Source organism: Phacochoerus africanus, chromosome 9, assembly GCF_016906955.1.
Source record: "Phacochoerus africanus isolate WHEZ1 chromosome 9, ROS_Pafr_v1, whole genome shotgun sequence".
NCBI classification, from domain to species: domain Eukaryota; kingdom Metazoa; phylum Chordata; class Mammalia; order Artiodactyla; family Suidae; genus Phacochoerus; species Phacochoerus africanus.
In genome coordinates, this window is record NC_062552.1 from 102,370,368 (window position 1) to 102,388,785 (window position 18,418).

At 45.7% G+C, this 18,418-nt stretch overlaps 1 long non-coding RNA gene across 1 annotated transcript in view; it reads right to left on the minus strand.

Annotated features, from left to right (window-relative positions):
• Window positions 1-18,418, minus strand: part of LOC125135875 (uncharacterized) — a 170,012-nt gene that overhangs the window by 97,724 nt on the left and 53,870 nt on the right. Inside the window, exon 2 of the long non-coding RNA XR_007137069.1 lies at window positions 10,468-10,539. This is a non-coding gene — a long non-coding RNA (uncharacterized LOC125135875). The remainder of the gene's footprint in view (window positions 1-10,467; window positions 10,540-18,418) is intronic.

The following is an 18,418-nucleotide window of genomic DNA, read 5'->3' on the forward strand; positions in this document are numbered from 1 at the left end:
GTTAAGAAATTTTTCAGGTGAGTGTGCAGGGGAGAAGGGCCTGGCCATCAGAACAATAGTGGAACAATTATCTCCTAATAATCTATGTGATGGGTGCTTCATGCTTTCCAAACCTTTCTTTCCGGTAAACTTCCTGATGCTCAACAACTCTGTGAAGCAGACAGAAAAAAAAAAAGAAAAATCTGTGAAGCAATTACAAATCCTCACATATGTGGAGTGCTCTGCCAAATATGTCTGCCATCGCTCTCTTCACGGGGGTGTATCAGGGACGCGTTTGTGTACCAGAGCTGCTGCGACAAAGTACCACAAGCGAGGTGGCTTAAAACAAAGGAAACGTCTTCTCTCTTGGTTCAGGAGGCCAGACGGCTACAAGCAAGATGTTGGCAGGGCCCAGCTCCGTCTGAAGGCCCTTGGGAGGATCCTTCCTCGCTTCTCCCAGCTTCTGGAAGCCCCAGACCGTCCTTGGCTTGGCCTGGCATAACTCCCATTTCTGCCACCCTCTTCGCATGACTTGCTCTCCGTGTCTGTGTCCAAACTTCCATCTTTTTTTTTTATTATGTATGTATGTATGTATGCATGTATTTTGTATTTTCTAGGGCCGCACCTGAGGCATGTGGAGGTTCCCAGGCTAGGGGTCTAATCAGAGCTGTAGCCGCCGGGTGCGCCAGAGCCACAGCAACGGGGGATCCGAGCCGCATTTGCGACCTACACCACAGCTCATGGCAAGACTGGATCCTTAACCCACTGAGCAAGGCCAGGGATCAAACCTGCAACCTCATGGTTCCTAGTCGGATTCGTTAACCACTGAGCCATGACAGGAACTCCCAAGCTTCTGTTTTTTATAAGCACACCAGCCCACCTTTATGGCCTCATCTTAACTGATTACATCGCAAAAGAAAGATCACATGCACAGGTGCAGGGTTTAGGACTCAAATGCATCTCTTTAGGGAACACAATTCGACCGGTAACAGAGAAGTACAGTGATGGGAACGCATGTGTTTTGAAATCAGAGAGGCTTGTGATTACCCTCAGCCCTAGGGACAGCTGCTGCGTGAAGGGTGACTCCTTGAAGCTATGCTCTTCCACCCAATGCAGCAGGATCCGCTAAAGTCCCTCCAAACCATGGCACCCAGAAGGCTTTGAGGAGATGCTCGTGCGCGTGCTCTGGAGCCCCCACCTGCCTACGCCTCTCACCTCTCGCACACTTTTGTCGCTTACATCTGCAGCATCCGATGGCAAGGGGAGGGGCCTGAGTGAGAGGGAAGGGGTTGACAGAGTTCTGAGACAAAGGCAGAGGCTGAGGGCCTTTTGAGGATAGACGTGAGTCTCTAGGGCCTGAAATGACCCACTGAACCAGGACTTGGTGAGCTGCTGCAGCCGAAGCCTGCACTTGAAGCAGATTGGGATGACAGTTGGATACCAGGAAATCAAATACAATTCTAGCCACTCCTGGCTATAGATGTCACCAAACCCTAGCTGGACAGAATTAGTGGTTAACCCTGAACCTCCTGGCTTCATACTCAACTGCAGCAGACGGACACTGGCTGGAGGAGAAGGAAAGGGGGTAGCTGAAGCTTAGCCACTGAAAGGGCAGGAGTGGGCAGCAAGGAACAGGGAGTTACAGACTGCCTGGTGGACAGAGTCCTAAGAGAGAAAGCCGGGGAAGCAGAAATCTAGCACCTTAAGGCGAGAAGTGGTGGGGAAAGTCACATGAGGGTGCAGGTGGAGTTATCCCCAAACTGTACAACAAATCTTTGAGAGGGTGACAGTCCTCACAGGGCATCGTGACAAGAGGAATATCTCATACAATATAATTATTCTTTAAAACTGAGGTGATATATACATAACATAAAGCTAACTGTTTGAACATGTACACTTCAGTGGCAATTTGTGCATTTCCAGTGTTGGGTGACCATCCCCTCTCTCCATCCAAATCTTTTCATTATTCAAAGGACACGACACACCCATTAATAAGTTGCTCACTGGAGTTCCCCTGGTGGGTCAGTGGTTAGCGAACCCGGCTAGCATCCATGAGGACACGTGTTCGATCTCTGGCCTCGATCAATGGGTTAGGGTTAGGCATTGCCGTGAGCTGTGGTGTAGGTTGCAGACACGGCTCAGATCCTGCATTGCTGTGGCTATGGCTGTGGCGTAGCCCAGCAGGTATAGTTCTGATTGGACCCTTAGCTTGGAAACACCCATATGCTGTGTCTGCAGCTCTAAAAAGACAAAAAGACCAAAAAGAAAAAGAAAAAAGAAGTTGCTCACCATTGCTCCCCCTCCTTCCCCCGCAGCGACCGATCTGCTTTCTCTCTCCATAGATTTGCCTATTCTGAGTATTTCATATAAATGGAACTTTATAGGAGTTCCCCTTGTGGCACAGTGGAAATGAATCCAACTAGGAATCATGAGGTCGTGGGTTCGATTCCTGGCCTCACTCAGTGGCTTAAGGATCTGGCATTGCCATGAGCTGTGGTGTAGGTCGCAGGTGAGACTGGGATCTTTTGTTACTGTGGCTCTGGCGTAGGCCAGCAGCTACTGCTCCGATTCGACCCCTAGCCTGGAAACCTTCACATGCTGCTGGTGCGGCCCTAGAAAAGACAAAAAGACAAAATAAATAAATAAATAAATACATAAATGGAACTTTACAATGGGTGACCTTTGTGTCAGGCTTGTTTCATTTAGCATCTTAAGGTCTATCCTTACCTACACATGACATGTATTAGTACTTCATTCCTTTTAATGGCTAAATCATATTCCATTGTGTGGATATACCACATTTTGTTTATCCATCATTCGTTGATGGGCAATTGAATTGTTTTCATCTCTTAGTTACTGCGCACACAATGTAATTTTGATAGGAAGTTTGCTAAAGTAGCTGTCGATTCCAGCCAAGTGGGCATTGAGAGAGCAGTTAATATGGTATTTATGCTTGTGTTCCAAGTGGGCATTTACCATGGTTATTGCATGGAATAAAATGGAATAAGAGACTTCTAGAGAAGTCTCCCTTCCTCTCTCCTTCTCTCTTCCTCATCCCCAAAGGTAGGGAAGGAAGCAATGAGAAACACCTCTCTCTCAATCATTCTTACCCTCTTCTCCTCTCTCCTTCTGTTTCTCCTCCCTCTCTATTCTCAGCCATTTATTTACTCAACAAATATTTCTTTTTTTTTTCTTTTTGCTTTTCAGGGCCACACCCGCGGCATATGGAGGTTCCCAGGCTAGGGTTCGAATTGGAGCTTCAGCTGCCAGCCTACACCACAGCCACAACAACACAGGATCTGAGCCACATCTGCAACCTACACTACAGCTCATGGGAACACCAGATCCTTAACACACTGAGCTAGGCCAGGGATCAAACCCGTAACCTCATGGTTCCTAGTCAGATTCGTTTCCACTGCACCACAACAGGAACTCCACTCAACAAATATTTCTGAGGACTCTCTGTGTGGGTGCCCTAGGCAACATTGCTAACTCTCAGCTCCAGGACCCAGGAGATCATGACATAGCCCCAAATCACAGATGCCACTCAAGCCTCTGGTGGCAACTTCCCATTTGTCCTTCAGAGCAGAGATAGAATGGCTGGCACCTGGACTGAGCTTCTATCCAAAGGGCAGAGAGGACCCAGACCAAAAGGCAGAGAAACCTAGGAAACTTTCAAAGGCCCAACCGCTAACACCCACATATCCTCAGTGAGGACAGAGTGCTTGTCCCCTGGACATGCTTCCAAGAGCACTTGGGCTCTGATCATCCATGGGAGCAATGAGGTCTTCACTTGTTCTGAGATGAAGGGCTGGGGCAGGGAGAGCAACGGAGGTTCCCTGGACTGGGCCCCTCTTTGTTCTCCATAACTTGGGTGTCTGCATGAGAAGCTGAGAGACAGATATGGACAGAGACAGAGAAAAGGCTTGACTCTGGCAAGTTGACAAGATCTCCAATGAAAGTATAAACCAGAAAAAGAGTGTCTCCATAATATTGGTTTTAGTTAACTGTATATATTTATCTTTAACAAAACTCCCCACGATTTATTCTTACACAGATTAAAATCTTCTGAAACAGTCCTTCCAGCAGCTTCATAAGAGTCTTCATTAAAAGTCACCTTCAAGATTGATGTTTGAGCCCATATGTGTGGGGTCCAGATTGAGATTCCAAATAAACTACACCCAGGCAGTGTTTCTCCAAAATTGAGCAGGGGAACATGCAATACATGGTGTACTTGTGTAAATTTTGGATGCCTGGTTCTCCCATGAGAAGAGTGCCTATTTCTTTCTTTTTTCTTTTCTTTTTTTTTTGTCTTTTTGTCTCTTTATGGCCACACCCATGGCATATGGAGTTTCCCAGGCTAGGGGTCCAATCGGCACTGCCACCAACCTACACCATAGCTAGCCACAACAACACCAGATCTGAGCCACGTCTGAGATCTATACCACAGCTTATGGCAATGCCAGAGCCTTAACCCACTGAGCGAGGCCAAGGATCGAACCCATGTCCTCATGGATGCTAGTCAGTTTCGTTAACTGCTGAGACACGACGGGAACTCCTTTTGTTTAATTATTATTATTTTCTCTATTGGCTGCACTCATGGCATATGGAAGTTCCTGGGCCAGGGACTGAATCAGAGCCATAACTGACCCACGCCACAGCTATGGAAATGTCAGGGCCAGGGATCGAACCTGCACCTCCGCAGTGATTGGAACCACTATGGTCAGATTCTTGAACCGCTGCAGTCAGATTCTTAACCCACTGCGCCACAGCAGGAACCCCAAGGACCATTCCTTGATGTGCAGTCCCCTTCCTCCTCCTGTGAAGCCAGCAGTGGTGGGTCGAGTCCTTCTCCCATCACATCGCTCTGACCTCCTGTTCTGCCTCCCTCTTCCACATTTAAGGATCCTTGTGATTATATTGGGCCTTCCTGATACTCCAGGACAATCCTCCTATTTTAAGATCGGTTAGCAACTCCATTCCATCTACCACCTTCCTTCCCTTTGCCATGTAATGCAACACAGTCCCAGGTTCATGCGATCAGGACATGGACACCTTTGGGGGCCATTTTTCTGCTCTCCATAGGACCTCCTTGTCCCTTCCCAGCCAGAGACAGTGGTCCTATAACTGACTGAATCATTATCTCAAACAATTGACAATATTGAATCATTATCGTTGGTCTTCTCCAGCAGGGCAGAGACTTGGGCACAACTGTAACACTCTTCAGATCCCCCTATGAGCACATCACATGTTGATTGTTTGCTTTGAAACCGGAAGGCAGGTTATACAGTAATTCCCTCTTTGTCTATTGGCAGCAATTACACTATAGTCAGGAGGAGGTCTAGAATGACTGTGGACTCAAACTTTTTCACAAAAAATTCTATTAAGTGTCTGTGTGCCTATAGAGTCATTACAGAGCACTTGAAATTATAGTGTTGACGGCCTTAGAAAAGTCCCTGCCATCTTCCAGAGACGGGAGAGAGGATGGACCAGCAGGTGGACAGTGGGGACAGAGTCCTCTCCCCATGAACTCTCATGGTTCCATGAAAGTAGGAGTGTCCTGGGCCTTAGCAGTGCCCAAGGTGGTGATATATCATAAGAATGGCTCTGCAATGCTACTTCCTGGGTGACAGGCATGGAGCTGGGGCTTTACACACTGCAGAGCCAAGTTCCTGAGGGGTGCTCAGGCCTTCAGGGCCTTCCCAGGTGGGGAGGAACAAGCCGAAAACATGTTTCAAGGACAGAGGGGCTGAAGCCTCCAGGGATGGGACTAAGAAAGGCATCCAGACCTCAGCCTGCCAGAACCATCCCAAGCCAACCTGTGTCCTTGGCAAAGGCATGGAGTGAGAAACAGCACAGAGTGAGGGCAATGCAACAAAGAAACTTATTTTGTAAAGCATCCCGTTTGGAGCTAAGGCTGGCTGGTGGAGTGAGGCTGGCTGGTGGGCTGAAACCAGGTTACACAGGGTCTTGTCTTCCAAGTTAAAGTGTGTACTCTGTCCATCGGGAACCATGGAAAAGGTGGGTAGGGACATGGTTGTGCCCTTTAGACAGATCTTTTGGTCGACTGTATAGACCCAGGGTCAGCAAACGTATTCAGTAGAGGACCAGATAATAAATATTTTAGGCTTTGCAGACCATCTGCTCTCTGTCACAGCTCCTCAACTCTACTGTTGTAGTGCCAAAACAAGCCAAGACAGCATATAACCAAATTACAGTGGCTCTGTTCCAATAAAACTTTAATTACAAAAGCAGCCTGTGGGCCGGATTTTCCCATGGGCTATAATTTGTCAACCCCTGGTCTAGATGATGGATTTGAAGAGTATGTGTAATCTATGTTCCTGTAATTCAGGATTCACACCCACTGCTTTTTCATTCATTGGCATATTTAAATCGATCATAGGACTGGCTCAAATTAATGCTTACTGATAGCAATATATCATATGGTTATAACTTTTCATACTTTACAGAGCTCTCTCACATAAACTATTTCACATGATCCTTACATAAGCTGAGGATGTAATGACTCAGAGAGGTTAAGTGGCTTGATCAGATTTGCACAGCTCATCAGCATTTTTGATTCTGTTTTGAAATCAGTTTTGCCAAGAGTCACATTTCTTCCCCAGTTCCATATTTTCCCTTTATTAGTAAGAAAGTGTGAGGGCTGACTGAGTAATTCATTCTTTGAATATTTGAATGGCAGGAACTCCTACTCAGATTTCAAATTCCAGAAAGCTATCTGAAGCACAGCATGTGGTGCAGGTCCCAGGCTCAAGCACGGGGCTGGGCTACATGATGGGAAGGTCTTTGGGACTGTAGCTAGGTCTCATCTCTCCCTTGGCACCAAGCCGAGAGGATGATTCCTCTCTTAGGAGGAAGCAGCTGTATCCAGGAATTCAGCTCCTGGCACCTGGCTTCTGGAGGCTCATTCATAGGATGATGTTGACATAGTCCAGGTTAAAGGAATACAGAGTTGAGGAAAGATATACAGGGAGAGGGATGCGAGCCATTTCTTGGAGTGGTAGGGACAATGGAGGCTTGGTACTTCAGTCCCAAATTTGAGACAGTAACCCCTACCCAGAGGTGAGGAACTCAGTTCATGATAATAATGGCTCTTAGTGTGTGAGGAGGAGGGGTTGGCTCGTCCAAGGACTGGGCTTCCCACCTGCCATTTAGTCCTGGCATCCAAAAACACACAGGACAGTACCGCACAACAAAGATCGTCTCCTGTCCCACATGCATTTCAGAAATTCCACCAGATATGTATGTAAGTGAAAAACTGATTTGAGTGATCTGTCTGGACCTAACACTTTTTACCAGCAAACAGAGCAATATTTTGTGAAGTTGTTTTTGTTTGTTTGTTTGTTTGTTTGTTTGTTTTTTAATGGCCGCACCCACAGCATATGTAAGTTCCCGGGCCAGGGATTGAATCCAAGCCACAGCTGCAAGCCAAGCTACAATCACAGCAATGCCAGATCCTTTTATTTTTTATTTTTATTTTTATTTTTATTTTTTCTCTTTTTGTCTTTTTTGTTGTTGTTGTTGTTGTTGCTATTTCTTGGGCCGCTCCCGCGGCATATGGAGGTTCCCAGGCTAGGGGTCCAATTGGAGCTGTAGCCACCGGCCTACGCCAGAGCCACAGCAACACGGGATCCGAGCCACGTCTGCAACCTACACCACAGCTCACGGCAACGCAGGATCCTTAACCCACTGAGCAAGGGCAGGGACTGAACCCGCAACCTCATGGTTCCTAGTCGGATTCGTTAACCACTGCGCCACGACGGGAACTCCCTGATCCTTTGACCCTCTGTGCCAGGCCAGGGAAAGGCAACACCACAGAGTCAAGCCAGATCAAACCAAAGCACCATGGGAACTACATGAAGTTTTAACACTACCAAACTTCCCAGCAATTCAACTCTTATAAATCAAGGTAAAACTGGACTTTGTTTTGTTCAGGACTTGCCATAAATTGTTTACGGTTGCAGAAAATGAAATCACAAAGTGGGGACACCACTCACAGCATTTCACTCCTTTGGCGGTATGTATCAGTCTATACTTAGAGCTGTCGAATTTACAGTGAATCTACAAATAGGTGCAAGCTTCCAACTCCTTGTAAAAGTCTACACTTGTATTTTCAAATGATTATAGACTCAGAAGAAGCTGCAAAAATAGTGCAGAGAGATGTCCTGTACCCATCACTCAGTTCCCCCCCAATGGAAGCATTTTACCTAACTACAGTTCATGAGTAAAATCAGGAAATTGATTGGCACAATGCAATTAACTAGACTAAAGCCTACTCAGATTTCTCCAACTGACTCCTCTTTTGTGTCATGTAGTATCTTTGTGCCTGATCACTAAAAGATTAAAATACAAATAGTTCTGTTAGAAATTATTCATATTTTATTTTTCTATGTGTTACGCTTAATAAAGTCATATCATTTTTAAAAATTACTTTGATTTCTTCCCTGTACTACACTTTAAGTTTATAGTAATGTTTTTAAATTATGCATTTAGATAGGTTATATTATCAGTGGATTGCTTTTTTTGTTTTGTTTTGTTTTTAGGATGGCACCTGTCCAAGCCGCATCTTTGATTTACACCACAGCCACAGCAACACCAGATCCAAGCCACATCTGTGACGTACACTGCGGCCCAGGCCAACACCAGATCCTTAACCCACTGAGCAAGACCAGGGATTGAACCTGAATCCTCATGGATGGTAGTCAGGTTCGTTACCACTGAGCCCCAAGAGGAACTCCTGGATTGCATTTTAGAGTGGAAAAAGAGGCACTAAAACATTTGGTAGAAGAGAGGGGTGAGGTTGAAGAACTGATAGGGTTAATGCCATCCATAGCTCCCCAACCATCTGCGTCCCCCTGCACTGCTGGGTACATACTGTTCCTGCCTGGATGTTAGCCATTTTGTGCAAGAGTACTCGAGCCTTTTCCACGCATAACTCTATGTCACATTGTCCCTCACAGGGAGCCCTGTTCTAAGTGCTTTGCTTGAAAGAACTCCTGTCATCCCCACACAGTTTTAGGACATAATGACTGTTATTGAACCCATTCTACAGAGACGGCAACTGAGGCAAAGAGAGAATAAGAAAACAGGGTATGAGAGATAATGTGTAAAGTGTACAGCCCTAATTACATGTTGGCCTACTGTTTCCAGGACTCAGAGATGTTTCCAGGGGGAGCTCTCTGAGGTCCAGGACCTCCACTGTGGCAGACACAGCTGAAATAAGGCCAAGCATGGTTAGAACCTCAGAGCAACTTGAAGCACCATCAAGTTTTATTTACTGACAATTTTCAGATTCCAAACAGGTTTTTTTTTTTCAGCGTCTCTAGAGTCCAAGTGCCTTTGTTTGAATCCTAGTTCTGTTGTTTAGTCTTAGTCATGCACAAGAAGTGTGACCTTCTTGAAATTACATTTCCACATCAATTATGAAGGTAAAATAATGCAAGCTGCTCCAAGTGTGGTACTTGGACCAGCCACATCAGCATGACCTGAAAGCAGGATAGAGATGAAGAATCTCAGACTCCAACTCAGATCTGCTGAGTCAGAAAGTCATTTGAGCAAGGTGTGTGCATTGCCACACCTACCCCATAGCACTGTGAGGAGGAGGATGGTAACAATGAATCCCAAATATCTCGATGGGGTAATAAATATTTAACAGATAACAGCTGCTAAGTTTGTCAAAGTGCTCACCATATGCCAAACCCTTAACACACATTGTTCCACTTAAGTTGCATAATGACCTATGAGGTGGTTTTCATAATCTCTGTTTTGCAAAAGAGGAAACCAAGGCACAGAAGGATTACATGATTTCTCCACAATCCCATGGTAAGTGAAAAAGGCAGATGCCTCCAGAGTCTGCAATATCTACCACAAGGATGGATATTTCCAAATCACTGTCATTAGATCTCCTAATAATGCTGCCATTAATACAATAATAATCACATCCACGAATTGAACCCCTACTATGCATCAGAGAGTGAAGTCTGTGCATTACTCACATTATCTAACTCTCAACAGTCTTATTAGCAAGTAATTTCCTTTCCCGTCCTAAACCCAAAACATGGAGACCAGAGAAGTTAAATAACTTGCCCACAGTTGCACAGCCAGAAAGAGGCAATGTCAGGATTCTAACCAGGCAGTTCTGCTCCAAAACCCAGATCCTTCACCACATACCATGCTGCCTCCTTGGCATCACCTTGTCTTCCTCTGGTTTCAAATTTTATTTCCACCATAACCTCATGAGTCTGTCCTTATACCCAGGCAATGGGGTTCCTGTCCCCCCACCATCACTCTTCTCTGGCTGTGCTCCTCGCCATGGGACAAGGAGTCCCAGAGCCAAGCCCATGCCCCTTTGTAGATCATATTCTGCATGTTCCCTGTCCAGTTGGCCCTAAATGGCTTTCAGCATCTATGTGGGCCTCTTTCCTAAGTTCACCCTTGAGAGGAGGGTCAAGCCTCCAGTGTACTCACCTCAGGCCTGATGGATGATCAAGAGCCAGCTGTGTGGCCGAGGGTCAAAGCTTGAGTGAGGGCTAGGGTGTCCTAGGGGAAGAGAAATGGGAGAGCCACATGTTGCAGGCTGTACACTCTTGTTCCAGCCCTCAGAGGCGAGGAGTGGGCCTGGTCTCTGGCCTTGCCCTCCAGGTCTACCCTGCATGTAGGTCCCAGCTCCACACTTTGGTCTTAAGTTTCTGGCTGAGACACACTTTGACTTAAACTCCTCTAGGCCACCAGCACCCAGGACCTGAGCAGGGTGCTATGCCCTCCCAAAATGCACTGCACCAACATGAAGCCAAGGGGTCTTATTGATTTAGCCTCAGCTTCAATCCTGGTCATCAACAGGGTAGGAGACCACAGACCCCTGACTGGCCACAGGCCCCCAGCCCCAGCAGATGGATCAGTGGGCAGAGACCCCTAGGCCTGTCCTCGGCCCTCCCAGCCCTGCCTGGACAGGAGAGGAGGTGGGCAAGGGTGCAGCTCGTCAGCGTGTGTGAACAATGCAGGGTGGGCATTGGGGTGGGGGGGAAGCTCAGAAAGATTATCTCACAGTTCAAACTCGTTAATGAAAGAAATAAATTAACCAAGCTCATTTTTCAGGGAATTCTTGTGTAAACTGGAAATTTTCCAGTCTGTGAGCCCTGTGCCAGGCCCTCCCATAAATCACAGTGAGTAGACTGTCGGCTTGGCAGGGGGAAAGGGGCGAGGGGGAGAGCAGCCAAGCAGAGGGAAGCCAGCCGCTGGCTGGGCAGCCGCGCCCAAGGACTGGGTTCTCCTGGCACCTTCTCCCTCCATGAAGCGCTGGGAAAAGAAAAAGGAAAAGAAAGAGCAATGGCGAGCACAGGCTCTGCTAGCCTGTCTGCAGACACCCCTGCCCCCTGATGCCCCCAGCCTGAGAGAGGCTCCCCGAAACAGGTCATTTTTTAATTGAATACGATATTAATTACTGCGTGCGCCATTAACGGTTTGTGGGATTTGACTAATTAATGTAATAGTTTTTGAGTCACGCTCATTAAATATGAAAATTACGCTGGTGAAAGGTATTGGTTTCATTATCAATCTTGTATGGACAGGGTGGGGGCAGGGAGCAGCAGACAGGATGGACCCCCGCCTGCTTCCTCTGGCCGTGAAGAGCTGTACTGGGGTTCCACAATCGAGGGGAGACTGCAAGGGGGCCAAGTGGAGGAGGGAGGGATGATAGGCCTGGAAAGTTGGGAGCAAACTCAACAGGCGTGACCCTTGATGTAGTGACCACAGAGGGTTCTGAAAACCAGATCCCTGCCTTCCTTTCTAGCACAAATTTGTCCAGGTGACAATCATCTCTTAGACTCATTCTTTCATTTATTCATTCATGCATTGAGGCATGGTGCAGTGGACACTGGGGGCTCACTATCTAATACAATATCCATCTCAGCCCCTCCCTTCCAGCCTGCATCCACCTCCGACTGAAAAAGGGAAATGCTTAGATTCCCAGGCTCCTTTGCAGGTAAGAATGATCATGTGACCCCATGTGGCCAATACAACTTAAGGGGGAGAGCAAGCTGGAAAGGACAGCTATTGCTGGCATCACTGTTCCTTGTCTTCTCTTTGGAGCTGTGGCAGCTGTTTTTTGAATAGGAGGGAAAAGCCAACAGACATGCAGAGATTCTGGTCCTGATGCTGTTGAGCCACTGAACCACCCCCAGAGTCGTCTACTCTCAGACTCCTTGTTTTGGGGGAAAATACACTTCTATTTGTTGAAAACACCAATAGTTGCTTTTGCTGTTATTTGCACCTAAGTATTCCTAATAGATACACAGGATAAAAACACTAGGCCAAGTGCTGTGAGAAACTCAAAGAAGCTTACAACTTAGTCACTATAAAGAGAAAAAGATGAAAAATGTAAAGTTATCTATCATTCAGGGCAGCCAAGGCCAAGTGCCAGTTGAGTGGCTTCCAAGGCCTGCTCTTTGGCTGGGGAGCCCCCTTAAAACCACTTACAGCTGGGGCACATCCTGACCCTCCACGCCCATGACCTGCTGGTTCTCAAATATTTATTTATTTGTTTTGTTTGGTTTGGTTTTGCTTTTTATGCCCCCCCCCCCCAATGGCATATGGAAGTTCCCAGGCTAGGGGTTGAATTGGAACTGCAGCTGCTGGATCCAAGCCGCATCTGTGACCTGCACCACAGCTCATGGCAATGCTGGAGCCCCGACCCACTGATTGAGGCCAGGGATCAAACCCACAGCCTCATGGATACTATTGGATTCGTTTCCACTGCGCCACAATGGGAACTTCTGGTTCTGAAATACTTAGATCATCACCCGTGGATTCAGCAGCCTGAGTTGCTCCAGGGGAGCTGGGTGGGTTTGTCCAGGAAGCCTTTGTGGTCAGGGTAGGAGGCACCTTGGGCTTTAAAGGACAGATGGGATTGCCAAAGGCAGAAGTGGGAGAAGGAAGGAGGAGAGGGGAGGAAACAGCAGCAAGAAAGGCCCAGAGTAGGGAAGGAAAATCCATCTCAAGAGATGAAAAATAGCCCCACAGGTTACAATGGAGGGAAGACAATATGGGATCCCTGCTGTCGGTCCTGCTGCACCCCATTCCTGCCCCTGTGGACAGCTGCCCCACTGCAATTAATTTAAAGAAATAGCAAGTGGTTGAAGAGGGCCTTGAGTACAGTGTGACAGATAAACTATGTTCTTCCTCCTTAGTACAGGACTTGACACATTCACAGTTGGCACACAATAACTGTGAATGGAATAAACAGACATAAGTCAGGGTAATAGAAATAATAACCATTTATCACTTAGTGAGAACCTGGTATGTTCCAGGCCTGTTCCAGGCACTTCACATGTGTTACTTCCTTTGATTTAACTGGGCCAATTTGAGTTCCAAATTTAAGTATTTCCTCCAAGCTCTGTATCCTCAAGCAAGTTCACTGACATCTTTGAACATGAGTTTCCTCAACAGCAAAATGGTTGAAAGTAACCTCTGGTTGATATAGTTATTCTGGTCAATAAAATAATACCACCAATAATCGTCGATATTTATTGAGGGCACACTGTCTGTGCCCTCCTGGGCTAAATGAGTACGGATTATTACCTCGTTTATTCTCATAATAAGCCAATAAGGTAGGTACTTTTATTATCTGCTTGTTATAGACAAATAGCTTGAGGCTCAGAGAAGTAAAGCAACTCATCCTAGGCCAAAGGGCCGGTAATGGAAGGCGTTAGAAAAGCTGGATCATGCTGGGAGTGCTGTGGATAGATATAAGGAAAAGAGACAGGACTCCTTTCCTTGGAGAGCTCAGCACGTGGCTGGGGAACCTCAAAGGCAAGAGCCAGCACACAGGGCCAACATCCTGGAGTGTTGGTTGCATAATCCCACAGAGGAGGAACCTAGAAAGGCAATGGCAGGCCACCCCTGAGAGGAGCAGGCTTAGAACTCAAGACAGGCAGGACTGGCACAGGCCCAGAGCCCTCCTATCTGCAAAATCCCCTCCACTCCCACCCTTGCCAAAGAGGGACTGCAAGTCCAGAGGGGTAAAGTGACAGTCCCAAGTGAGTGTCAGATGTGTATGTCTGGCTGCAAGGACTCGGGGGAAAAAAAAAAAAAAAAAACCCTGAACTAATAGTGTCTGTGCTCATTTCCTATTATTGCTCTAATAAACTACACAAGCTAAGTGGCTTAAAACAACACCTTTATCATCTTACAGTTCTGAAGGTCAGAAGACCCAAAGGGGTCTTATCAGATTAAAAATCAAAATATCAACAAGGCTACGTTCTAGAGGAAAACCCCTTTTATTGACATTGTCAGCTTCTAGAGGCTGCCCACGCTCCTTGGCACATTCTTTAGGAGAATTCATGGCTCCCTTCCAACTTCAAAGCCAGCAATGACCAGTCAAGTCTTTATCCCATGGAATCACTCATACATTCGCTTCTCTGCTTCTGTCTCCCATAATTTAAGGAACTACATGATCACTGTGACGGTTAATTTTAAGTGTCAGCTTGGCCAGCCAATAGTGTCCATTTCTTTGGTCAGACACCAGTGTAGATGTTGCTATAAAGATACTGTTTTGTTTTTTTATGGCTGTGTCTATAGCATATGGAAGTTCCTGGGCAAGGGATCGAATTGGAGCTGCAGCTTCAGCCTATACCATAGCCATAGCAACACCAGATCCAAGCCACATCTGCAACCTATGCTGCAGCTTGTGGCAATGCCAGATCCTTAACCCACTGAGGGAGACCAGGGATCGAACCAGTATCCTCAGAGAGACAACATCAAGCCCTTAGCCAACGAAGCCACAATGGGAACCCCTGAAAATACTTTTTATTTTTCATTTATTTTTATTTTTTGGCTTTTTAAAAATATTATAGTTGATTTACAATATTGTGCCAATTCCCGCTGTATAGAAGAGTGACTTAGTCACACATATGTATCCACTTCTTTTTTCTTTTTAGGGGCACACTTGCAACATACGGGAGTTCCCAGGCTAGGGGTCTGGAAGCTGCAGCTGCAGCTGCAGGCCTATGCCACAGCCACAGCAATGCCAGATCTGAGCTGCATCTGTGACTTACACTGGAGCTTGCAGCAATGCCAGATTCTTAACCCACTGAGCAAGGCCAGGGATTGAACCTGCATCCTCATGGATACTAGTCAGGTTCTTAACCCACTGTGCTACAGTGGGAACTCTCACATATATTTAAAAAAATTTTTTTAAATGATTTTATTTTTTCCATTATAGTTGGTTTACAGTGTTCTGTCAATTTTCTACTGTACAGCAAAGTGACCCAGTCACACATACATATGTGCATTCTTTTTCTCACATTATCCTTCATCATGCTCCATCACAAGTGACTAGATGTAGTTCCCAGTCCTGTACAGCAGGATCTCATTGCTTATCCATTTAAAGTTTATCTTCCCATCATGGTCTGTCCTAGGAGATTGGACATGTTTCCCTATGATCTAATAGTTTGCCTCTATTAACCCCAAATTCCCAATCCATCCCACTCCCATCCCCCTCCCTCCTGGAGACCACAAGTCTATCCTACATGTCTGAGTCTGTCTGTTTCTGTTTGGTAGATAGGTTCATTTGTGCCATATTTTACATCCCACATATAAGTGATATTATATGGTGGGTTTTTCTCTTTTTGACTTAACTTCACTTAGTATGATCATCTCTATTTGCATCTATATTGCTGCAAATGGCATTATTTAGTTCTTTTTTATGGCTGAGAACTATTCCATTGTATATATGCACCACATCTTCTTAATCCATTTATCTGTTGATGGACATTTAGGTTGTTTCCACGTCTTGGATACTGTGAGTGCCAAGCTGCATGTATCTTTTCAAATTATAGTTTTGTCCAGATATATGCCTAGGAGTGGGACTGCTGCATCATATGGTAGTTCTACATTTAGTTTTCTGAGGAACTGCCATACTGTTTTCCATAGTGGTTGTACCAATTTATATTCCCACCAACAGTATAGGAGGATTCCCTTTCTCCACACCCTCTCCAGCATTTGCTATTTATAGATTTATTGATGGCTGTTCTGACCAGTGTGAGATGGTACCTCGATGTAGTTTGATTTGTATTTCTCTAATAATTAGCACTGTTGAGTATCTTTTCATAGGTGTACTGGCCATTCATACGTCTTCTTCAGAGAAATGGCTACATAGTAGGTCTTCCACCCATTTTTCAATTGGGTTGTTCGTTGTTAAGTTTGAAAATAATGTTTTTACACATTAAAAAATGCTCAACATCGCTGATCATAAGAGAAATGCAAATCAAAACTACCATGAGATACCACCTCACACCAGTCAGAATGGCCATCATTAATAAACCCACAAATAACAAGTGCTGGAGGGGCTGTGGAGAAAAGGGAACCCTCCTGAACTGTTGGTGGGAATGTAAACTGGTACAGCCACTATGGAGAACAGTTTGGAGATACCTTAGAAATCTATACATAGAACTTCCATATGACCCCACAATCCCACTCTTGGGCATATATCCGGACAAAACTCTACTTAATAAAGAGACACATGCACCTGCATGTTCATTGCAGCACTATTCACAATAGCCAGGACATGGAAACAACCCAAATGTCCATCGACAGATGATTGGATTTGGAAGAGGTGGTATATATACACAATGGAATACTACTCAGCCATAAAAAAGAATGATATAATACCATTTGCAGCAACATGGATGGAACTAGAGAATCTCATACTGAGTGAAATGAGCCAGAAAGACAAAGACAAATACCATATGATATCACTTATAACTGGAATCTAATATCCAGCACAAATGAACATCTCTACAGAAAAGAAAATCATGGACTTGGAAAATAGACTTGTGGCTGCCGGATGGGAAAGGGAGGGAGTGGGAGGGATCGGGAGCTTGGGCTTATCAGATACAATTTAGAATAGATTTACAAGGAGATCCTGCTGAGTAGCATTGAGAACTATGTCTAGATACTCATATTGCAACAGAACAAAGGGTGGGGGAAAAAAAGTACACATGTAAGGATAACTTGATCCCCTTGCTATACAGTGGGGAAAAAAGAAAGAAAGAAAGAAAAAGAAAAGAATGTTCTTAGATGTGATTAACATTTAAATCAGTAGACTCTGAGTAGAGCAAATTAATGTGGATGGGCCTAATCCAATCTGCTGAAGGCCTAAGGGCAGAGACAGAAAAAGAAGCAATTCTGCCTCAAATCTGCAATATGGAATCCTGCCTAGGTTTCCAGCCTGCAGATTTCTGACTCAAGATGGCAACATCTACCCTTCCCTGAATTTCCAGCCTGCTGGCTTGCTCTATATATTTCAACCTTTCCCACCCCCACAACCCCATTAACCAATTATATGTATATAAATTCTGTTTCTCTGAAGAATCCTGACTAATTCAGATAATCCAGGACAATCTTCCTAATTGGAAAACAACCAATTAGCAATTTTAACTCCATCTGCTGCCTTTATGTCCTGTGTATAACCTATTTTCACAGGTTCTGGTGATTAAGATATGAACATCTTTGGGGGTGGAGGACTTAATTCTGCCCATAGTAAAAAAAAAAAAAAAAGTAAACAAATAGAGGTTTATTTTCCTCCCCTAATAATATGTCTGGAGGTGGAAGTTGGGACTGGGGGGCAGTGCACCCTGACTCAGGCTCTTTATAGGCTTCCACTTGTTAGCTTTGGTTCTCAAGCTTACTACCTCATGCTCACCAAACAGCTGCCTCAGCTCCCAACATTATATCTTCATACCATTATCCCAAACAGGAAGGAAGAGAATAGGCAAAAAGCCCTCTCCTTACATCCAAGGCAACAAAACTCCCCTGGAGATTTCTACAAGCTTCTTTTTGCATGTTCTGGTGGAACCTGAGTCACATGACCATCTCTAGCTGCAAAAGACACTGAAAAGGTGAGTATGTGACTGCATCCTGTACAGAGAGGGGCAGGTGAAACTGAGGGGGCTCTGGAATGGCTTTGGGTAGCTGTGCTGTGATGCCTGCCACACTAGTTCTCACAGCTTTGCCTGGCAGACCTGGGACTGAGCAAGGCCCTGCAGGGGGCTGATGGCCACTACTCTTGTCCCTGGTCCTATTAAAACAAGTGGATTGTCTGCACAAATCCAGGCAGACTTGTGGTAGGAGTGTGTGTGACTCTCACTGCTATTTGAACTTGGGCACTGCCTCATCAGTGAAGTGGGGGTGCAGTGGGGGTGCTCCAAGGATGAATGAGATAAGCTGTGTAGATTTGTTTGATAGCAGAGCAAGTTACTTTTACCCAGAAATCTCAGCCTGGAGGCTGGAAGAGATGGCAGGGATAGACAGAGGATCCACCCCTGGGGCTCCAGCCCTCCCACAGCGTAATGCGCAGCCCTCCATCCTAAAAGGCTGTCTCCACCTGCCAAGCCAGCCTTGCAGTTCTTTATTGGTCCTATCG